The following is a 25,717-nucleotide window of genomic DNA, read 5'->3' as shown; positions in this document are numbered from 1 at the left end:
GGAAAGAAAAGCTGATTAGCAACTTTGGGTGAAAAAAGCATGCCAGCAAAGCTGTAGGCAAGAACTACTGTGGGTCAGCAATTTTTAGGTTTGTGGACAAGAAAACCCTCTTGAAATAAAAGAAAATATCTATTTTTAATAAAAATTTTATTCCAGAGTCACCTGTTCAGATAGGCAGAACTGGATGAGTGCTGGGTTAGAACTGAATACAGAAATCATGACTTCCTGCCAAACACATCCACTTTTCTATCTTTTATTCTGTTCGTATGCATGCAATATATAACTTTACAAAAGGCAAGAATGAGATCATATTATATTTATTTTGAGTTATGATACTTTTATTACAAAGAGTAAAAAAAAATTTCATATTAAAATAAAACTATTGTTTATCATACCAACTTTCGTCCATAACCACAGGCTTCCGCCTCTGACAAGTCTTTGTAACAATGCGTTTTAGGTGGAACTATATGTTAGTTTGCCGACAGAGCTTACAAGTGGTTAGACTTTCTTTTAGGGCAAAGTCTAAGAGCTACTTAAAGAAGACGGTTAATAATCTGCTTAAACTAACTACATGCTTTCCAATTACTAGTCAAGAAATTTTAAATTAAAATTACCTAACAGAGAGTTTTGGTAAAAATTATGAATTGATTCATAACCGATGTCAAACAAAGAGAAGTTACTCATTTATTCTGAAAAGACTTTTCAGCAAATATATTTGAAAAAAGTGAGAATCTAAAATGGTATCTGGATTGCATAAAGTCAATTGAATCAGTGACATGAAAGGAGATATTATGTCAAAAGGAAATAACCTTTGAAATAGGACAATGGGGAGCTGTCCATATCACTTATTCTTTCATTTTTCTTCTGTGATTTAACCTTATGCTAGTTTATCTTTGTATTTTAGATAGTAATAGCTTCAGTGAAAAAGTAGATTTATCTCTTATTTTGTCTAGTGCTTTTGTTGCTACTGCTGCTCCTATTTTCCCAAGTTAACCTAATAAGATATCTGTGAATTTTATCACCTTTTATTTTCCAGAAAACATTTTGTGACGTTTAAATATTTCATTAGAACCTAAGGCTATGATAACGTGCCTTACTATTGCAAAGGGATTTTATTTATATTGAACTTTTAGTCAAAATAGAAGAAAGAAAGAAAGAAAATGTTTTGGTACTTGAGAGACAAAATCACAAAGCCAAACAGATGTTTGCACAGATAGCATTACGCCAAGTCAACACCTATAATCTACACTTGAAGTATTTTTTGGCTGAAACAATACTGTGAATAACAGCTGTGCGTTCTAAAAAGTTTGAAACCCACATTTGGGCTGGATATGTTACAGCACTGATTTGGCCTTTTGACAGCTTTTCCTTCTTTTAGCACTACATAGTAAACACAAGATGTTTTTCATGAAATGAGAGTAAGTCATTTACTTGATTTTATAACCAGACCCAAAATGATGAATAGCTCTGGGAATTTTGAGATTCATCTCTCAGCAAGGCATAGTCCAACTCCTTTCTTGGTTGGACCTTCACATGGTTATGCTGACACCAAAACAGACTCATTGACTTCCCAGCGCTCTGATGTAGGCAATCTCAGATTTGAAAGGACCCAAAAGATCATTTTTTAAAAAGATTTAGCCAAGAGCAAGCCAATAAAATAATTTGTTTGAAATATATTTAGCTTATGGTTAAAGCAGTATTTTAGTGTAATTTTTTTTAAGGCATCTACATCATTTGCTAGTTATCACAGGATGATAATGTACCTGTAAAAACATATGCTTTTGCTAGGAATTTATATTATATCATCTTGGAATAATACTTTTAACAAAATATTAAAAAGCTACTATTTAAAAAACTAAAGTGTGGAAAGAATTAAGTCTGAGACATTTAAGATGACAATGAATGGTGGTGCGATTGTGTTTTCACTGGAATGTCGGAGAATATTTGTAAAAGAACAAGATTGTCAAATAAGTTAACTGCTAATGACAGATACTGTAGAGTAGAATGAGAAGCATCTAAAGCATTTGGCAAATATCAATTTTTGAATTTACAAAGAGCAATGTTAGTAGACTGATGGGTGGGGAGGGAACAGTTCTTGTGTGTTTTTTGTGTTTTTGTTTGTTTAAGATGGGAGTATCTACCTAACTTTCTGTAAGAATGATTGCATTAGACAGGAAAGATTTGAGTGGCAGGATTTAAACAGGATACCAAATGACACGTTTCCTAAGAAGGTAGAGAGAGATGAAATCTAGAATAATTGAGGAGAAATCGGTCTTTGATAGGAAAAAGGATCATTTCTTTATTGATATAGGAGAGATGCCTGTCACAAATGCCTACAGGTCTGTACATCCAGTGGATAAAAGAAGAGGGAATTACAATCTATCTTCTACTTAGTAAATAAAACAGAAGAGCAGGTCCATCAACCGAAGAATAGGGACTTGGGTATATGGAGCAGTAAGATGTTTGGAAAGCAAGATTTATTTATAAAATCACCAATATTTCAATAGAATGTGCCAGGAAAGGTTGAGTTTGGTAATTTTTAAGCTACTGTTATTTCAGTCAGCTTGGATACTTGATTTTGTCCATTTATATTTACTTAAAAGATTGATAGTATAGGCATTTAAATAGTATACAGCGAGTTCACTGAAAAACAAGATATTACTAGGCAAGTGAGATGAGGAAAAATGAGAAAAAAGAAAGTGAGAGATAAGAATTAATGGTACATATAAAATGATAACACATGGATAATGAGGGAATGCAGAAATTAAACAGAGGTGATATATTGTCAACATTAGTGGATTAAAAGCTGTAATGAGTTTTTAAAAAAATTACTTCAAAGAAAATAGTTAATGGTTCAGGAATGGGATTCTTGTATTAATGCTTTGGCACATGGCAAATTTTCTGCTGATCCCATTTCACAGAATGTGACTATAGAAATTAATGTTTCGGATGGAGAGGAAGAAAAAAAAAAGGAGATTATGAAGCCATGAAACTGAGTAATCAGAATTTTTAATGACTTAGTTGAGTCTATTCTAGTCTTATAGAATGGTGCCCTTATCCATGATGGTAATAAAACAAGAGAATCAAGAACTAAAGTCCTCCAGGGTTGTGATGCAATAACGAATCAGTAAATGAATATTATAAGAGAATGGAGAAAATTATAAGGGGATGGAAGATAGGATTCTTTTATTTGCTCATTGAATTAATCTGACACAATAGAGTGATAGAAATTATACACTTAAACTTTTATTACATCTTCTGGGTTCTCTAAGATCACTGAATTAAGATGGTATACACCACAGTTTTTTTTTAAAAAATTCTTATGAGATCAGAAAATTATTTAGCTAGTAATTTTTCTCCTCTATTTAATAAATTGGTGAAAAGGTCATATTGATTACATGTAAAATGAAATCCAGTACTGGACTTGATTCTTTTCTTTGCTACTGTAGTATATAAAACTTTATGACATAAAACTATGAGCTGAAAGGACAGAAGATGAAACAAATATTAAAGATAAAAATATATCAATATTTATATAATAAAACATTTTATTTAAAACATTTTACACAGTGCATTTAAGGCATTTAGGGAATGAAATGGTGAATGGTGAACAAATTATTTATTGCTTTTATCTAAAAGGAGATGCAGAAATTTTTAAAAGTCAGTCAAAAATTAAAATATTTAAAACCATTTCAGCGGAAGAGAAGTAGCTAAGAAAATGAGTCACAATGACTTAGTGTGTAGTAAAAGAAGAGCTATCTGCCTGTCCATTTGATAACCCCACACATTTTAGAGTTCACAAAATAAATAAGAACATGTGTCACATTAAGTGAAAGTAAAAGTATAAGAAATTTAGCATATATTTTGAGTATGTTATTTAAGAAAAAAAAGATTGTATTTTAGGATTATAAACCGTAGAATAAAAAATATGTGAATAAATGTTATTTACAACATACATGATAAAAGCATCAATTAAATGATACTTAAAGCATATATTTCTCCATTGACTGAGATGGTTTGTGACTGAGAGCTTTCAGCTGAGTCACCCTTTGGAGACTGTCCTTGTCTGAAAACAATCCTCAATGTCACGCCTCTTCCCAGGGCATTGTACATTCAATTACCACTTAATGTATATATAAGGGACCTAGCCCCAATGTCCCAGTTTGGGACAACTTTTTGGACCATTCAAGAACTCTCTTTGGGGTGTGCAAAAGCTTTGATGTGACTGCATTACAACCCAAATTCTCTGTCTACCAGTACTGTTTTCTTCTCTACTTTCAGGTATTGAACCAAAAAGCACATCATATTGGTCATCCTGCACACAATGTTTCTCATAGAACTGAACTGTGATAGTTGTTACAAGAAGTGGTCTGAGAAACAGATTCTAGAATAAGATTTTACAGTGTATCACCCACCAGTCTGTTAGCACCCTGTCACTGGTGGGTAGGTGGAGCTCAGAAAGCTCCCACCATGCAATAGCAATGCAATTGTCAAAACTTTAATTAGTGGTGACATGGGATATGATAGCTCTGGAAGGGAATACACTTGTGAGTGCAATGTACCAGGAGATTAAGAAATACTAGAGAAATAGCTATTATAAAGATAATAGTATCAAATGGATGTTTCTGGGGTCAGTTTATGTGGTTGCGGAAATCCAAGAAAGACTGAGCATGAATGATCACCAATTAAAAGGTAAGCGAGATTGCCAGAGAGTGTCTTTGAAACATAAAGAGATTCCCATATCCCGTAGAACAGGATGAGGACAGAAAGCTGGAGGTTATGCACAGGTCTTAATTATAAGAGTACTAAAAATCAAGGGAAAGTTGCGTTTTCAGCTATATCAGGTTTGCTATGCCAATAACATAGCACTCTAAAATGTGTGATGGTGACATCGGCTATGATACAACCCAGATTCCCCTGAACATCCTTGGACTGAAGAAGTACTGTACATCACATTGTTAAATGGAAGTAGTGTTCCCCACCCTCTTGCAAAAAACAATCCCCTCAGGATCTGTCACCAACTTCTCTCCTCTCAATAGACCAATAACTAGGGTCACGTCACTACATACCATCACTGGGAAAGTCACGGCCTGCTCATGGAAAAAGGGGACAAGACTCCAAGGAGCTGTAGAACCTACCAGCAGGAGCTAGAGGACTATTCATAAGACTGGATTCTAAAGATACAAACTCAAGAGGGCAAGAAAATAGAGTTGAAAAAAGAAGAGTTTGTTGGTATGGAATATGTTACCATTCTATAGGATTTAACACCCTAGAATGACTGAAAAACATCGCCAACACACTTATAAGCTGGCTCTTAGGAGCTTTGAGGAAAGATAAAAAATGACTGGAATAGCTGTGGCATATTATAGACGAAGGAAAGAAAAAGCTCAGAGAGTAGATATGCTATGATATATAAACGATGAATGGAAAATCCACTAAAGGGTCTAGAGAACTCTATATTTAATAAAGCAATAAGAAATGTCTGGTGAGAGGAGAGCCATCATCTCTGAAAAAGCTCAGTGATGGGTCCTCTGCAGACCAAAGCTTATAGTAGGAGATATAGAACTGGCCACCTTTAAGCAATCAGATAAAAAGACTTCTAAACAATCAGATCTAGGTATTGGTGCTTAACCATCAGAAGTCAATTGGAAAATTATTGTAATGAATAGAAATGCCAGGATGGTGGCCATGAATACATAACTCAGAAAGTTACGACAACAATAAAGGAATATGGTCCCCTAGAGTCAAGATACATAGACATCCAACAAGGGTATTGGTTAATCTATACAACCAAAAGTAAATGAATATTGGGTAACCAGAAGGCTGGGGCAGCCATCCCAATAAAAATCATGATCCTTATACCAGTTTCTAGATCAAAGACTGTATTTGCAACAAGAAAACATAGACTATACAGGATCCATTGACTGAAAGAGAGACCAGGCTGTAAGAATCTAGTACATTTGGTAATAATTAACCTGTACTTTTGGAACAGGCTGCATAAGCTCAATTACCACTATTGCTGAATAATTGATTCCCACTATGTCATGGTTTGAATTACGTCCCCCAAAAAATGTGTGTATCAGTTTGGCTAGGCCATGATTCCTGGTACTGTGTGATTTTCCCTGTATATTGTAAACCTGCCTCTATGATGTTAATGAGGGAGGATGGGTGGCAGTTGTGTTAGTAAGGCAGGACCTGATATACAAGACTGGATTGTGTCCTGAGGCAATCTTTTGAGATATAAAAGACAGAAGTGAGCAGAAGACAGGGGGACCTCATACCATCAAGAAAGCAGTGGCGGGAGCAGAGCGTGTCCTTTGGACCGGAGTCCCTGCGCTGAGAAGCTCCTAGTCTGGGGGAACACTGATGAGAAGGCTGAGAGAGAGAAAGCCTTCCCCTGGAGCTGACACCTTGAATTTGGACTTTTAGCCTACTTTACTGTAAGGAAATAAACTTCTCTTTGTTAAAACCATCCACTTGTGGTATTTCTGTTATGGCAGCACTAGATGACTAAGACACACTATTATTAGCCCCTGCTTTGTCCCTCCTCTATTCCAGTCCCTATAAAAGTTTAAGATTAACTAAAGTTTCTCCTTGGAGGGTGGCAAAACAAATTGATAACCCTCAAGGATTGCCAGTAAAAGGGATTAACTCATCTGTGAAATGACAATCGTGACTAACGGTGCCAGATAACCCTCAAGGACTGCCAGTAAGAGGTTAATTCATCTGCGACATGACAACTGTGACTAACGGTGCCAGATAACCCTCAAGGACTGCCAGTAAGAAGTTAACTCATCTGAGACGTGCCAATCATGACTACTGTGAAGAGAAACTATAATCCTGTCCATATAAAACCTTCAACCAGTCTCCAGTTCCGGGAGACAGATCTTTTGGAGGAGCTCATTCCTGTCTGTCTCCTATGTATCTATATACAATAAAATTCTCTTGCTGCTCACCTGACCAGTCTCAGTATTGGCTTTTATGGCAGGTGGCTCACATCCACATTTTGTGGTACCACTTTCCCCAAAGAGAATTAAGGTCATTTATTTTTGTAACTTACACTGGGGAAAGGGAAATTCCCAAACCTTTCAGGTTCCAAGGTGGCATTATTACTTAAAGACCTGATGCATCCTCATGACCACACTTAGAGTTAGGGCATATGTGGGCAAGGTAATAAATGGAGTTTTTTCTTAAGTTTAGCTTACTGTGTGCTAGAGACTGAATTATGCCCCCCTAAAAACTATGGAGTCCTGGTGGTGTAGTAGTTAAATGTTCAGCTGCTAACCAAAATGTCAGCAGTTCGAATCCACCAGCCACTCCTTGGAACTCTATGGCAACAGGTTTGTTTGTTTTTTTTAAGATATGTTGAAGTCTTAATCCCTGGTTCCTGTGAATGTGCCCTTATTTGGAAATCGGGTCTTTGCAGATATAATTAATTAAGTTTAATATGAAGTCATAGTGGAGTAGTGTGGGCCCTAATTCAACATGACTAGTGTCAGAATCAACTTGGTGACAATGGGTTTGGCTTTTTTAGTGTCCTTAAAAAAAACACAGACTTGGAGACTGGGAGACCAGAAAGGTGACCATGTGAAGACAGAAGCAGTGATTGGAGTTATGTTTCCATAAGCCAAGGAATGCCTAAGGCTACCTGTGATGGTTGAGGTAATGTATCAACTTGGCTAGGTCAGGATCATCAGTGGTTTGGCATATATTATGTGATCATCCTCCATTTTGTGATCTGATGTGAGTAGCCAATCAGTTGAAAGGGGCGTTTCCTCGGGGGTGTGGCCTGCATTCAATATATGTGGATGTTCTGGCAAAGCTCATTCTCTGTCAATCCAACATCTGACCTGTCATTCTCTGACCTCTGATTCTTGGGATGTGAGTCAGCATCTTACTATCTGACAGGTCAATTTTGAATTTGTCAGCCTCTGCGACCATGTGAGTCAGGAGAAGACTCCAGCCTGACATCTGACACATGAATGAGGGACTTCCTAGCGTCCACAATTACATGAGTCATTTCCTTGAAATAAACCTCTCTCTATATATATATTTATATATATATGTGTATATATGTATATACACTTCATTGGTTTTGCCCCTCTAGAGAATCTAGCCTAAGACACTACCTAAAGCTGGAAGAGACAAGGAAATCTTTTCCCCTAGAGACTTCAGAGAGAATGTAGCTTTGCCAACACCTTGAATTTGGATTTCCAGCCTACATTACTGTGAGAGAATAAACTTCTGTTGCTTTAAGCCACCCAGTTTGTGATATTTTGTTATGGCAGCTGTAGAATACTAATAAATAGTGGGTCCACTAGAATCAAGAACCACCCATTGGGCCTTCCAGAGTCCATACATGTATAACTGGGATGGACATACCTAGCAGCTGGCAGAACCCTCAATTGCAAGTCTCTGAAACTGCCCCTCACCCTCTAGATAAGATAGAAAATTGAAAATATTATCATGTTCACGGATGAATGAGAAAGATTTATGCCATTCGTAAAGACCTAAAGATACAGGCATGGCAGTTCTCATCACATCTCCATTTGATTTACCATCCTGTCCCCTACAAAATCTGGGTAGATCCTGGAGGAGGATAGTAAATTACTTTAACCTGAAGCAAGTGGTAACTTCAGTTTCAGATGCTTTTATAGATGTCATGTAATTGTTCGTGCAAACTAAGTTACATGATATTTGACCATTGATCTGACAATTTATTTTTTCCTATACAAAAAAAAATGATGTCTCTTTGTTTATTTATTTCCTTTATATGCATCATGATTTTATTCATACATATCTTATACATTTTATAGGAGCAATTAATAAGTTTTGTAGATACAATGAAAGAGCAACTTTATTACATTACATAACAAAACTGGCAGTGCTGATGAAAAGAAAGCTACTGCATTGTTATCTTGCTTCTGTTCACTTTACTGAAATCTGTTATTTATCCAATAATTGTTTTTCTATTAATTATTTGATGTCATCATAAAGTCAGAGTCAAATGATTTGCTTATAACTTTGCCAACTAATGCAATGCTTGTCACTTTCAAATATTTGTGCAGTTTATATTTATTGCAATTAGCCACAATCTCCAATATAATATAAATTGCTTCAGGATGATGGGCATCATTTAGTTTTGCTCACTTTAATAGAGCATTCTAATATTTACACATTAATTATGCTGTTGATTTCATTCACACATATGAGATACATGAGACAGAGAAGAGAGTGTCTGAGTCCCTGGGTGGTGCAAATGGTTAAGCGCTCTACTACTAGCCGAAAAGTTGGAGGTCCAAACCCAACCCGAGGTACGTAGGAAAACAGGCTTGGTAATCTGCTTCTGAAAGGTCACAGACTTGAAAACCCTATGGAACAATTCTACTCTGCACACATGGGATTGCCATGAGTTAGAACTAACAACCATATATATATATATATATATACACACACACACACACACACATATCTATATAATCTATCAAATCACAGCAAAATTATTTTGTTTCTATCTTTCTATATTATTAATAGTAAATTAAACTTCAGCAAAATTTATTCAACCTGCGGTAAAATGAAAATACACATTTTCTTCGTTATTTAAAGAAACTGGTTAATTAAAAGTTTTGCAATTTTGTATTAAAGCATTATTTTTTGCAATTACTGCTTACTATTATTTCAATACACTTATAGATTTGATTACTATTATTGGATTTAGAATTTTTGTGTCTGCTTTCACAAGCAGGATTAGTTTATGGTCCTTAATTTTTCATATGTGTTCATTTATTTCTTGCCTTAAATAAATCAGAAACCAGTTAAAAACTCTCTTCTGCTTTTGCTCTGTTTTAGAAAAATCATGCAATGTAGTTAATATATCTTTTAGAAAGATTTGGTCCAACATGAACCTAAAATACATCTCGTGGTTTTTTTTTTTTTTTTTGGCAAAGATATTAGACTATATTTTTGTTGCTATGTGCTTCGCATCTATTTTTGTCAATTCTACTGCCCACAGAAGTCTCTGAATTGAATAACTTCAATGTTTAGTGTTTAAGCCAGAACATTTCTCCCTTTCTTTCTGACTACTAACCTAAAGTTGGTGGTTCAAACTCACTCAACAACACTGTAGAAGAAATGCCTGGTAATCTGTTTCCATAAAGATTACCAAACCCATTGCAATCCAGTCAATTTTGACTCATAGCAACCCTATAGGATAGAGTAGAATTGACCCCATAGGGTGTACAAGGAGAGGATGTGGTATATTTGAAAACCAGATAATACTGCTGCTCCTAATGCTTCTTGCTATAGAAATCCAAACCAAATTCCATTCAGACAGAAATTCCCTGGATGAAATGGAAGTGAATAAGACATTGGCAAGATTGATGTTTAGACCTTTTTTTTATTAGATTTTAATTTATAAGAAAATCAATGTTGTTCTGACCATGTATGTGGCTCAAGTAATTTAATAATGTGATGGTATTCAGATTTTCATATTTAGGTTAATTATACAACCCACACAGGCCATTTCCCCTAGATGTCCTTTTGAACCTTGAACCTTGAAAAAAAACAGGTTCCTAAAAGTCATCTTTGAGTCAGACAATAGTTTAGATAAACCAGTAAGGCATTGTTGCCTTGGGCATTGTGATCTTTTGAAGAATTCAGTCAAGTTCAGGAAACAAACTCCAAAGGTCACACTGGGACCTATGTATGTTTAGTGTAAATCAGTAATTATTTTAATTTTTCTTCAAGACAATGCTGTATGAAAATCTTTTCCTGGCCACAAATTTGTTTATCAGTTCTGTTCTGACCCTTTTTTCCCCATAGCAATGCCGGTAAGATTTGGAATAAGAATATTTCAAAGTTCTCTCATCTTTAGACCATTTTAGACTCTAGTCAAAATGTTACCCCTATTTGCAAACCGTATACTAAATAAACTTCAATCAATTTCTTTTATTGGCTTAATATGAGTCTTGTTTTACCAATTCAAACCACTGACCTTTCAGTTAACAGCCAAGAGTTAACCATTGTGCCACCAGGGCTCTGTACACACACACACACACACACTCACACATACATGCATAAACATAATTTTTCCAAAGCCTGACTGGCAAACAAGAATAACCAACTTCAATTGACATTGTTAGACAGAAGTATGCAGTTATGTGATTTATTGTATTATTACCTGTATTAGTTTTCTATTGCTACTGTAACAAATTACCACAAAGTTAGTGACTTACAGCAACACAATTTTATTATCTTACAGCTCTGTGTGCCAAAATCTGACACGAGACTCCTTGGACTAAAATCAAGGTGTCAGCATGGCTGCATAATTTTTTTTATAGACTCTTGGGGAGAACTTATTTTCTTGCTTTTTCCATCTTCTAATGGTTGTTCACATTCCTTGACTATTGGACCCCTCCCCCCTCTTAGAAGCTAGCAATGTTTTATTATGTAGGCATGATTGATTGAACTCAATCTCAGCCCACCCACTTTCTGGAGGTTAGGCTTATATCATGTGGTTGAGCTTTATGGTATAACCAGCCCCCAACATGAGTCATCTCCCCAGTATAAACTATCAAATGTGGTCTAGGGGATGCTGCCTGAAAAACAAAGACATTACAATCACTCAGGAAATTGAAAAGGTTTAGAAGTTACCTCCCAGGAACCAGGAACAAAGACCAAATTCTTTGGGTAAAGTTAATTCTTCACTCCAAAGCAGCTGAACCCAGTGTAAGTCAACTGACCTGAAATCAACCTGTAAATCTAAATAAATGCTTATCAGTCTATGCTGCTGATACTTTGAGTTATTCATTATGCATCATTATTGTGGATATAGTTAACTTAAACAACTTGGTACAAGCTCAGTCTATAAAAATCAATGTGTTCTGCATGAGCAATAGCAATATTAAAATAGAATGGGATAAAATATTTTACAACAGCAATGTGAACAACAAACTGCCTAAAAACAAACAATCCTAAAACTATTTGATATGTTTGTGTAGAATACCATGAAACTTTCTGAAGGACATAGAAATGAAGAAAAACCTTCTCATGCTTAGAAAAACTCAATAATACTATTTGATTCTTCTAATTAATGTACATATTCAAAAACAAAATCCTTATTACTATTTAACAGTATTATTCAGCTAACTTAAAAAGTGCTATCTAAAATGAATATTAAACAATCAATACACAAGGTAAGTAAGTCAATTTGAAAAAAGAAGATGTAAGAAAAAGCAGAATGTATTTGCACAGGATTAGATAAACATATCAATTGTATCAAATAATCTATAAATTTACTCAGGTACATAAAGGATCTGGTTATATGTTAATGGCTACTTTTTGATTAGTGGGCAATGAAGGGCTAATGCAAAAAAACATACTGAGACAATTTTGAGAAAAACTAGATGTCTTTCTCAGAACGTTTAAACAAAAATAAGTACTATTAAAATTATCTAAAATATTTGGAAGGAGGTCAGTCCGTGGATAGCCCAATGGCTGTAGTTCTCCCCATTCCTCCCCTTGCTAGTGTCCCTAGACTTCAGGAAAAACTACATCTCACCCTGAGCCTGATGTTTTGCCCAGATAAGCAGCAGAATTAGGGAGGTAAAACCCCATTAGAAGCTGCGGGAACTCTGACTGGAACCTGTGTGTTTGGCTGCAAAAGCCATACCTTAGGTTGTCAAGCTGGAAGCTGTAGCTGTGCTTAGCTTAGTGAATCACCTAACCTCTGGAGTATAAAAGCGGGTGGTGTGGACTTCAGGGTCCCTCTCCTAAGTGCAGTGTGGAGCATGTCTTGGGAGTCTCCATCCTGCCCAGACAGCCTTCTGAGCCCAGGAGGGACTGGCTCACTATGAATCTACTCTCCTTGTTTGCTGTCTGCTTTCTGTGAGTGACAAACTGCTTTCACTTCGACAACACTGTGTCAGTGTTTCTTATGTGTGACTCAGTTGGATCAGATGAATGTAGCAACTGTCATTGGATTACTGCTACTGGCTGGGGTCCTAATTCTAGTAGTAGTCTTGTGGCTGCTTGGGATCTTGGGACTGTATTTGAGGCAACCTGAATATGCAGTGAAGTATTACTATAAAATAGAAGATAATAAGTTTATGTCTATAAACAAACATATTTAATGTATGGAAATCAAAACAATAAAGGCAAAAGTTTACAAAATTTTTACTTCTAATTAAATTCTGAACTGCATAAATATCATGAATACATTTATAGACCAGTAACTAACCAATGACACTCTATGTAATATGTAGAACAAAAGAATAATATTTACAATAATAATATTAAGAAATTAATATAAAAAGTCTAATAATTCACTATAAAATTTTATAGTGTCTCTGAAAGTCATTGACAGAAAAGCACATTTAATTATTAATGAAAATACAAAAAATTCCTTATTCTAACTGATAATAATGGAAGTGTAAATTTAAACAGAGATAGCATTCTTTATCCATCCCTCTGAGAAATATTAAAAAGTTGAATAAATTCCAGAGTTTACAAGATGATGAAAAATAAGCTCCCTCATACATGGCTTGTCAAAATAGATATCAGTAAAACTGTTTCTTTAGGGCAATTTGGAAAAATTTAACAAAATTTAAAATATTCTTAGTAGGAACTGTCATAAAGAAATGCACAGGTATACTCAATAACACATAGGATTTTTTGTCAATAATTTATTTGTAACACTAAGAAGTGAGTCAATTTTTCTGTCCTTCAACATAGGATTGGGTAAATTTTATGGACTGAATTATGTCCCCAAAAAATTTGTGTTAACCTCTATGTCTGGGGTTATAATCCCATTTGGGAACGGATTGTCTTTGTTATGTTAAAGAGGCAGGATTAGAGTAAAATGTATCTTGAGTCAATCTCCTTTGAGACATAAAAGAGAAAAAAATGCAAGCTTGCAAGAGAAATGGGATAAGAGAGATGCCAAGACACATGGAGATCTCCAAGGAGCCAGGAAGTAAAAGCTAAAGAGACAAGGATCTTCCTCTAGAACCAACAGAGACAGAAAGGCTTAACCTAGAACTGGCACTCTGAATTTGGACTTTCAGCCTCCTAAACTGTGAGAAAATAAATTTCGGTTTGTTAAAGCCACCTACTTGTGATATATCTGTTACAGCAGCACTAGATAACTAAGATAGTAATAAATTGTTTCACCCTAACTACAGAATACTATGATAGGTATGAAAAGGATAAGTAAGTCCTGTATTTACTTATGTAGAAGTATTACCAAAGCATATTTATGTAAAAAACAGAACAAAACCAAAAACAACCTAAAAATAATACATGTGAAGTAATTATGTTAAAAAAAAAAAAAAAAGCTAATAAAATAAACAAGCAAACGAAAGTGTATATATGGACGTTAACATATGCATATTTTAATATACCTATGTATAAATGTATTGAAAAGATGTTAGAAGAATGCATCCAAAATTGTTAGTAAGTAGTCATTGAAGATACGGTTACTGGAGGAAAGTTGGAGAAAAAAATTGGAAAAGTCACCTTTTGGCTTGTGTACTACTGTATATGTAAAATATACAACTTGATTTTCAAATACCCTCAGGAAGTTTGAGTTTGAGGATGAAAAATAAATGAAGACAAGCAAATATGCACTTGAATTTTAAATTTTTGAGATAAAATAAACGGTGTTTAACTTAAGGAAGAATTAGAAATAAACTAGATTTACATTCAGTTCACAAGAGTTAGGCACTGTAAAAATAATTTAAAAAATTATGTAACAAAAGAAAACTAGTCATAAAAGAACTTAAGAAGGAAGTATTAGATAGAGATACTTCATATTGACGAAAGAAGAAATTCATTGAAAATAAGCATGGTAATCATGAATTTTTTACTCATGATGTTTGCAGCTGTTTCTTCTCATTTTGAAGAAACAAAATGCCACGTCAGCAAATGAAGGTCCCAAAAGCTTAACTCCATCCATGTCATTAAGATCAACTCTACTTTGAGGAGTCAGCTCTTCCCTAGTCGTATTTTCGGTGACTTCCAACCTAAGGGCCTCATCTTCCAGCACTGTATCAAACAATGTTCTGTTGCTATTCATAAGGTTTTCAGTGGAGATTTTCTTCGAATGTAGATTGCCAAGTCCTTCTTTCTAGTCTGTTTTAGTCTGGAAGCTCTGCTGAAACCTCTCCACCACGAATGGCCATGCTGGTATTTGAAATACAGGTGGCAAAGTTGCAGTATCACAGCAATCTGTGAGCCACCACAATATGACAAACTGACAGACAAGCCTCGACTTGCAATACTGAAGGGTTCTATCTGCAAAATATTGAACGACACAGGAACATCAAAAGATGACGGAAAGAATCACTGTACCAAAAAAAATTGGTCAACATTCAACGAAATCAGGGGGTAGCATATGATCAAGCACCAACAGCACTAAAGGAAGAAGTCCAAGCTGCACTGAAGGCATTGGTGAAATACGGGGCTCCAGGAATTGACAGAATGTCAATTGAATGTTTCAACAAATGGATGCAAAGTTGAAAGTGCTCACTTGTCTATGCCAAGATATTTGGAAGACAGCTACTTGGTCAACCAACTGAGATCCATATTTGTGCCCATTCCAAAGAAGGTGATCCAAGAGAATGCGGAAATTATCGAAAAATATCATTAATACCACATGCAAATAAAATTTTGATGAAGATAATTCAAAAACGACATGGACCTGCCAAAAATTCAAGCTGGATTCAGAAGACATGGAACAAGGGATATCAGTGCTGATGTCAGATGGATCTTGGCTGAATTTCCTGAAAGCAGGAAATTCCAGAAAAATGTTTACCCATGTTTTATTGACTATGCAAAGACATTCAATTGTGTGGATCATAACAAATTATGGATAGCATTTCAAAGAATGGGAATTCCAGACAACTTGATTGTGCTCATGAGGAACATGTACATAGCCCAAGAGGCAGTCATTCAAAAAGAACAAGGGGATACTACATGATTTAAAACCAGAAAAGGTGTGTGTAATGGTTGTATCTTTTCACCATTCATATTCTATCTAGATGCTGAGCAAATAATCCAAGAAACTGAACTATATGAAGAATGTAGCATCAGGATTGGAGGAAGCCTCAGTAACAACCTATGATATGCAGATGACACAGTCTTGCTTGCTGAAAGTAAAGAGGACTTGAAGCACTTACTGATGAAGATCAAGACTACAGCCTTCAGTATGGATTATACCTCAAAATAAACAAAAATCCTCACTACTGGACCAACAAGCAACATCATGATAAGCGGAAAAAATATTGATGTTGTCAAGGATTTCATTTTACTTGGATCCACCATCAACATTCATGAAAGCAGCAGTCAAGAAATCAAATGACACATTGCATTGGGCAAATCTGCTGCAAAAGACCTCATTAAAGTGTTAGAATTCGAAGATGTTACTTTGAGGACTAACGTACACCTGACCTAGGCCATGGTGTTGTCAATTGCCTCACATGTATGCAAAAGCTGGACAATGAATAAGGAAGACCAAAGAAGAATTGATGTCTTTGAATTATGGTGTTGGTGAAGAATATTGAATATACCATGGACTGCCAGAAGATGGAAAAAAATCTATCTTGGAAGAAGTACAGCTGGAATGTTCCTTGGAAGCCAGGATGGGGACATTTTGTCTCTCGTACTTTGGACATGTTATCTGGAGTGACAAGTCCCTGGAGAAGGACATCATGCTTGTTAAAGTAGAGGATCAGTGGAAAAGAGGAAGACCCTCAATGAGATGGATTGACACAGTGGCTGCAACAATGGGCATAAACATAGTCAAGAGTGTGAAGATGTCACAGGACCAGGCAGTGTTTTCTTCTGTTATTCATAGAGTTGTTATGAGTTGGAACCTACTGGATGGCACCTAACAACAACAGTCATGTATGTTAAGCAGCTAATAATATTGCTTTCAAAAATACAATGAAATACTGAAAGCAGTGCATGGAAAAATGGGAAAATACAAAATAGTGTAAAGAATTTTTAAAATACTATTTTCAGTGGTTATAGAATATTTATAAGTAACTAAGTTGAGTAAGAGATGAACATAAATCCCCTTAAATGACAATATACATTTTTTACAAACACAAATGTAACATTCTCTAATATTTTTATCCCCTAGGCCATCGAGCCTAACTCAACAAATTGTTCAAAGTTCGTATTCCAACTCATTGACTCTGGAATATAAGTAGCATGCCCCCAGATGTACATCAAAGGGAAGTTGATATACCTACCTTATTGTGCATTAGAAATTTTTTCAAAGTGTCTTTCCATCTAGCATACAAGATAAGTAACATTTATATCTCAGTATTTATTCTAAGTCACATTAAGGATTTGGGAGAATGAGGAGATGGAGTAGATATAATTATGAAAGTGTATTATTTTTGTAAGAGTTTAAATATTTTGATATTTTCTCCAACATACAATTTTGTATTCTAGAAATTACTATTTCAAAACAAAGACACTTAAAATATGAAATCTTTCACAGTAAACTTTATTTTAGGCTTTCTTAGGGGAAAAATGTAATTTAAATAAAATTATAATGAGAAACTGGAAAATTTCACTCGGCCATGAAAAAATATCAAACTTTCTGATTTTTAATAATATGAAAATTAACTATGTGATTTGTACTATTTCTTCTTCACTCTAATATTACTATGAGTTGTTGTCGTTGTTGTTAGGTGCCATCAAGTTAGTTCAGAATCATAGCGACCCTATGTACAACAGAAGGAAGCACTGCTGGGTCCTGCACCATCCTCACAATCTTTGTAATGTTTGAGCCCATTGTTGCAGCCACTGTGCCACTCCATTTCGTTTAGGATCTTTCTCTTTTTCTCTGACCTTCTGCTTTACCTAGCATGATATCCTTCTACAGGTACTGGTCCCTCCTGATAACATGTCCAAAGTATGTGAGACATAGTCTCAACTTCCTTTCTTCTAAGAAGCATCCTGGCTGTACTTCTTCCAAGACAGATTTGTTCGTTCTGTTGGCAGTCCATGGTATATTCAATATTCTTTGCCAACAACATAATTCAATTCACCATAATTACTATGAAGAGAATTCAAAAATATAGGGAAAAAAATAAAATACATGCTGTAGCAAAGTAAAAGAGTAATTACAACATTATAACATGCACAGATATGAAAAGGATCATTCTATCAAGCATGAAAATATTAATAACTCAATAAATTAAGAAAACATAAAACAATATATTTTAATATCATTATATTGTACTAGAAAATTGATACACATTTCATTTATAATTGATAAGATAATCATGTTAACATAGAAAACCCATTGCGGTAGAGTCAATTCCAACTCATAACAACCCTATAGGACAGAGTAGAACTGAACTGCCCCATAGAGTTTCCAAGGAGGACCTGGTGGATTCGAACTGCCGACCTTTTCGTTAGCAGCTGTAGCACTTAACCACTATGCCATCAGGGTTTCCGTTAACATAAAAGAGACACAAATGATGTATTTTAAAATATTGCATGTTTTTCAATTAGATTTTAAATGAATTTACATTCCTTAAAACTCAAATCAATAATATAAGACATAATAAGAACTTTAAAAACTGCTTAAATGTCATTTGCTAATATATTTGTGCTATTAAGAGATGTAATTCTCATTGTCTTAAATATTATTTTTTCAGCTTTTAAAATAAGTGAAAATAGTCTAAATAGACTTTTAGAAACACAAGTACTAAACTCTACATCTATGTTACAATTACATAATAAAAATTTATTCCCTGAAGCTATTCACATACTTAGAATTGTTATTATTCCAACTTACAAACAGTAACTCTAAATAAAATGAAATGGCTGAAAAAAGTCAAAATATTTATCTGTCCATTATAAACCAAAAGAAGTGATATAACATTAATATTGAAGTATTTCTGAGAAATTGTAATTATAAACTTCAACATGGACAATTTGAAAATGTATCCTCTCAAGTGAATATAAAGTAGTCGGAATATCAAGTGCACTTGATATGAAAGCAATTGAATGATTAGAAATATATGGAAAAAAAATGAAGTAAACACAACTGTTTGGGATATTTAATACACTCCGTTTTTTGACAAATGAAATCAACAATGATCAATAAACCAAAACCAAACCAAACCTGTTCCCGTTGATTTTGACTCAGAGAGACCCTGTAAAACATAATAGAATTGTCCCACTGGGTTTCCAAGCAGCCACTGGTGCATTCAAACTGCCGACCTTTTGGTTTGCAATCATTGCTTTTAACCACTGCACCACCAAGACTCCACAGTGATCAATACCAAAAAGAAAAAAGAAAAAACTTCTTGCCACTGATTCGATTCTGACTCATAGTGACCCTATAGGACAGAATAGAAGTGCCCCTCAGAGTTTCCAAGAAGTGCTGGTAAATTCAAACTGCTGACCTTTTGGTTAGCAGCTGAGCTCTTAAACACTTTGCCACAATGATCAATAGATAATTTAAAATAGACCCAAATTTATATTCTTAGACAAATTCATAGTTTTAAGTGTTTTCATCACTAAACAAGAAAAAATTCACATGGATGAATAATAATTTAATGCAAAAGCCCACCAAAAGAATAAAAACCCAAGAACGGTCAAAACTAATCATAAATATGAAAGCAGGTGGAATTGCTGCATTATAAGCTATATATATGATCTGCTTTAAGATGTATATACTGCCATAGTTTTCCAAATTATTTGTATTTATTTACGTTCCCATCAGGAGTGTATGAGAGTTTAAATTGCTTTACAGCCTCAATAACACCCGTTATTGTCTGGGTTTTTTGCTTGTTTTTTTATTTTGTTTTAAGTGGGGTAAAGAGCTCTGACATTGTGGATATAATTTTCATTTCTCTCAAAGCTAATGAAATTGAGCAACTTTTCAAAAGCTTTAGCCATTTGGATCTCTTTTTCTCTGTCTGTCAAGTATTTTGCAAGTATAGGGTTACTTGCTTTTTTTTTTTATGATTTATTTTTCAGGGACTTAGGTGGATAAATTCAATTGATACAACATAATTTATTATGAAGAATACTTTCACTCCTGTGTACTGTGGTTTCATCTATGTCATAAATCAAGTAACTGTATATGTGTGGGGCTACTTCTAAGCATTTTATTCTGTTGAACTGGTGAGTTTGCTACTGTGTCAGTCACACACAGTCATGATTACTATGGCTTTTTGATGAACCTTAATATCTGTTAGTATAAATCCTCCAATAAGTCTTCTTCAAAATTGCCTCGCATATTTCTGGCCCAATGCCAATCTATAGATAATTTATGTTCTTCCTTTTTTTTAAAAAAATTATAAGTATTATTAGAGGTAGGGCCAAGATGGTGGAGTAGTCAGACGCTTCCGGTGGTCCCTCTTACAACAAAGACCTGAAAAAACATATGAATCGACTATATATGACAATCTAGGAGCCCTGAACATCAAAGGCAAAGTTGAGGAATCAGACTGAGTGGCAAAGGGAGGGAAAGATGGTTCAGAAGCAGTGAGGAGTTGCCAGAACTGACCCAGTGGGAGCCGGAGCCCTTCAGGCTAGATCAGCTCTTGGTGCATGGTGAGGCAAGGAGCGGCACTCGGGAGGTGTTTTCCATATCGAGAGAGACTCAGCGGCACAGAGTCTACTCGGCCATCCAGAACCAGAGAGAAGCAGCCCTTGATCGGCAAAAGACAAGTACTTGCATCTGGCCTACAGTGCAGATCAAAAACACCTCTCCTTTGGGAAAAACTTCTCTCCAATTAACCCCCTGCTCCCTGCTCTGCATGGGGTCCTGGACAGCTTCAGTGATTGCTGAGTCCTCTGGAGCAGAAGTAGGACCCATCACACGCCCTGAACCCTTCTCCTGGCCTTGGAGGGGGAACAAATTAACAAATGGGAAAAAATAATCTGCTGGCTCCCCTAAGCCAGGAACTCAGGGTAGGCACAGTTCCTTTGCCTATGCACAGGCATAAGGGGTCCGTTGACTCTGAGTGTCTTTCCCCCTGCAGAGACTTGTGTGGGCCCATTTCAGCAGTTTAGGCCCTCATTACCACAGTACAACAGGGTATACACCAGAACTCTGACTTCAACTGTTTCACTGTGAAGTGGCAGGTTTGTGTCATTTGACACTGGTCAGCCCATTAAGCAGGGTCTTCACCTACCCAAATCAGGGGCCTGAGGACTGGTGGCCCCACCCATGCCACCTAGCCACCTGCAACAGGGGCCCAAGAATAAGTGGTGTCCCCCAGTCTGTACAACCAACAGCACTGGGTGCTCATAGTCTGGCTGCAAAACCCACCCATCTACGCACTCTAGGGAACACGGAAACGCTTTTCTCCCTGACACTCGGAGGTGGCCGTCGGCCCACTGCCTTGCTCAGCATGTGACCCCTGCTACAGCCAGATGCCTGTGCCTACACCAATCACCCATGCCTGTCTAGAACTGTAGGTGAGAGCCTGTACCACACACTTGGTGACTGACTACCTGGACACCTGAGCTGAATCCGTACAGGAAAAGTGGGTGGACTCCTGGTCTCACATACTTAGTGGCAGTTCTGGCCACCTGGTGGCAGGACTTTGTAGCTTCAGGGGCATCAGAGATTGGGCTAGCCCACAAGAGCAAACTATCTGGGCATATCAAAATGAAACAAAACAAGAAGCTAGGACATAGTAAGCGAACATAAAATGAATAAATATACTAACTTACTGATGGCTGGGAGGCAACAGTCAATATCAAATCACATAAAGAGGCAGAACATGATGGCTTCAGCAAGCTCCAAAAATAAAGAATCAAGAAATTTTCCAGAGGAAGAGAACTTCTTAGAATTACCGGAGGCAGAATACAAAATATTAATATACAGAACTCTTCAAGATATCAGGAAGGAGATCAGGCAAAACACAGCCCAAGCAATAGAGCAACTTAAGAAGATTAGAGAAGAGCATAATCACAAATTTAACAGGCTGTAAGAATCCAGAGAGAGACAACAATAAGAAATCCAGAAGATTAACAATAAAATTTCAGAATTAGACAACTCAATAGAAAGTCACAGGAGCAGAACAGAGGCAACGGAAGTCAGAATTAGTGAGATTGAAGATAAAGCACTTGACACCAACTTATTTGAGAAAAAATTAGATAAAAGGAATTAAAAATTTTAAGAAACCCTAAGAATTTTGTGGGACTCTATCAAGAGGAATAACACTGTGCTGGAGGTCCTAGCCAGAGCAGTTAGGCTAGAAAAAGAAATAAAGGGTATCCAGATCAGTAGGGAAGAAGTAAAGGTATCTCTGTTTGCAGATGAGATGATCTTATACACAGAAAACCCCAAAGAATCGACAAGAAAACTACTGGAACTAATAGAAGATTTCAGCAAATTATCAGGATACAAGAAAAACATACAAAATCAGTTGGATTCCTCTACATCAACAAAGAGAACTTCGAAGAGGAAATCCTGAAATCAATACCATTTACAGTAGCCCCCAAGAAGATAAAATATTTAGGATTCAATCTAACCAGAGATGTAAAAGACCTATACAATGAAAACTACAAGACACTATTGCAAGCAACCAAAAGAGACCTGCATAGGTGGAAAAACCTACCTTGCTCATGGATAGGAAGACTCAACATTGTGAAAATTTCAGATCTACCCAAAGCAATCTACAGATACAATACAATCCTGATCCAAATTCCAATGGTATTTTTTAATGAGATGGAAAAACAAATCACCAACTTCATATGGAAAGGGAAGAGGCCCTGAATAAGTAAAACATTACTCAAGAAGAAGAACAAAGTGGAGGCCTCACAATTTCTGATTTTATAATGTATTATACTGCCACGACAGTCAAAACAGCCTGGTGCTGGTACAACAACAGATACAGAGACCAATGGAACAGAACTGAGAATCCAGTCATACATTCATCCACCTATGAGCAGCTGATATTTGACAAAGGCCCAAAGTCCATTAATAGGGGAAAAGACAGTCTCTTTAACAAATGATGCTGGCATAAATGGAAATTCAGCTGCAAAAAACTGAGAAAAGGTCCATAGCTCGCACCATGCACAAAAACTAACTCAAAATGGATCAAACACCAAAACATAAAATCAAAAAGGATAAAGATCATGGAAGAAAAAATAGGGACAATGCTAGGAGCCCTAATACATGGCATAAACAGAATATGAACTATAAGTAACAAGGCACAAACACCAGAAGAGAAACTAGATATCTGGGAGCTCCTAAAAATCAAACACTTATGCTCATCAAAAGACTTCGCCAAAAGAGTAAAAAGACAACCTACAGACTGGGAAAAAATTTTTGGCTCCAACAAATCCGATCAGCATCTAATCTCTAAAATCTACAAGATATTGCAAAACCTCAACAACAAAAAGACAAATAACCTAATTAAAAAATGGGGAAATGATATAAACAGACACTTTGCCAAAGAAGACATTCAGGCAGCTAACAGACACATGAAGAAATGCACACAGTCATTAACCGTTAGAGAAATGCAAATCAAAACTACAATGAGATACAATCTCTCCCTAGCAAGGCTAGCATTAATCCAAAAAACGCAAAATAATAAATGTTGGCAAGGTTGTGGAAAGACTGGAACGTATACACTGTTGGTGGGAATGAAAAATGGTACAACCACTTTGGAAATCAATTTGGTGCTTCCTTAAAAAGCTAGCGTACCACACAATCCAGCTTTCCCGCACCTTGGAATATATCAAGAGAAATAAGAGCCGTCATACGAATAGATATATGCACAGCCATGTGCATTGTAGCACTGTTGACAATAGCAAAAAGACGGACACAACCTAGGTGCCCATCAACGGATGAAGAGATAATCAAATTCTGGTATATTCACACAACAGAATACTAAGCAACGATAAAGAACAACGATGAATCCGTGAAACATCTTGTATCGTGAAGGAATCTGGAGGGTATTATGCTGAGTGAATTTAGTCAGTCATAAAAGGACAAATATTGTATAAGACCTCTACTATAAGAACTCAAGGAAAAGTTTAAGCACAGAAGAAAACATTCTTTGATGTTTACAAGGGTGAAGAGGGAGGGAGAGGGTTATCCACTAACTAGATAGTAGACAAGAATTATCTTAGGTGAAGGGAAGGACAGCACAAACTACAAGGGAAGTCCGCACAACTGGAGTAAACCAAAGCTAAGAAGTTTCCTGAATACAATCAAACACTTCGAGGGACAGAGTAGTAGGAGCAAGGGTCTGGAGATCATGCTTTCAGGGGACATCTAGGTCAATTGGCATAACAAAGTTTATTAAGGAAATGTTCTACATCCAACTTTGGTGAGCGGTGTCTGGGGTCTTAAAAGCTAGCAAGCGACTATGTAAGATGCATCAATTGGTCCCAAACCACTTGGAACAAAGGAGAACTAAGAACACCAAGGTCACAAGGAAAGTATTAGCCCAAGAGACAGAAAGGGCCACATAAACCAGAGACTGCATCAGCCTGAGAACAGAAGAATTAGATGGTGCCTGGCTACCACCAATGACTGCCTTGACAGGGAACACAACAGAGTCCCTGATGGAGTGGGAGAAAAGTAGGGTGCAGAACTCAAATTCTAATAAAAAGACCAGACTTAATGGTCTGACTGAGACTGGAGGAACCCCAGAAAGCTTGGCCCCCAGACTCTCTATCAACCCAGAAGTAAAACCATTCCCGATGCCAACTCTTCAGACAAAGATTAGACAGGACTATGGGACATAAAATGATACTCGTGAAAAGTGTACTTCTTAGTGCAAGTAGTTACATGAGACTAAACGGGTAGCTCCTGTCCGGAGGTGAGATGAGAAGGCAGAGAGAGTCAGGAGCTGGCTGAATGGACACAGGAAGTTGGGAGTGGAAAGGAGGAGTGTACTGTCACAGTATAGGGAGAGCAATTAGTGTCATATAACAGTGTATGTATAAATTTTTGTATGAGAGACTAACTTCAATTATAAACTTTCACTTAAAATACAACAATAAAATACAATTATATGCTGTTAAGTCAATATTTACTCTCTAAAGCTACTTAATCTACCTCTTAAAAAGTGCAATAAGATAAGGAGAATAAATTAAAAAATATAACAATAGAAATTGAGGAATTAAAGATGTTTTTATTCCATTAACCAGAACATATACACAGAAAATTGTAATTAAAAAAGAAAGATACTGAAACCAATAATTTACTTCAGTAATGTCACAGGACACAAGGTCAATATAAAAATATCTGTACATTAGCAATAAAGAATTGGAATATAAATTTTTTTCTTAAATTCACATTAATAATACATCTTAAACTACAATATACTTAAGATAAAGTTAAGAAAATGTGTATAATGCTTTTACATGCAAATTCAGAAGTGCTGCTGAGAGAAATTAAAGAACAGCTAAATAAATGGGAAAATGCAACATAGTCATTAACTGAAAAATTTATATTGTTAAGGCCACATTTCTGCCTGCATTGTTCTACAGATTTAATGCAAAACCAAACAAACGCCCCAAAAATAGATACAGTGATTTTAAAATTTATTTAGTGAAACTTCTGGCAACATGGCGCTCTAGGCAGAAGCTCTACGCCGTCCCTCCACAGCAAAGATCTGAACAATTAAGCCAAGTAGTGAAAACAGAAATCCTGAAACCCTACAACATCAAATGAAGAGTTAAAGAACTCAGCCAACGACCAAATGGAGTGAAAAACTGA

This window comes from Trichechus manatus, unplaced genomic scaffold (genome assembly GCF_000243295.1).
Source record: "Trichechus manatus latirostris isolate Lorelei unplaced genomic scaffold, TriManLat1.0 scaffold00171, whole genome shotgun sequence".
NCBI lineage: Eukaryota > Metazoa > Chordata > Mammalia > Sirenia > Trichechidae > Trichechus > Trichechus manatus.
This window is presented reverse-complemented; position numbering follows the sequence as displayed.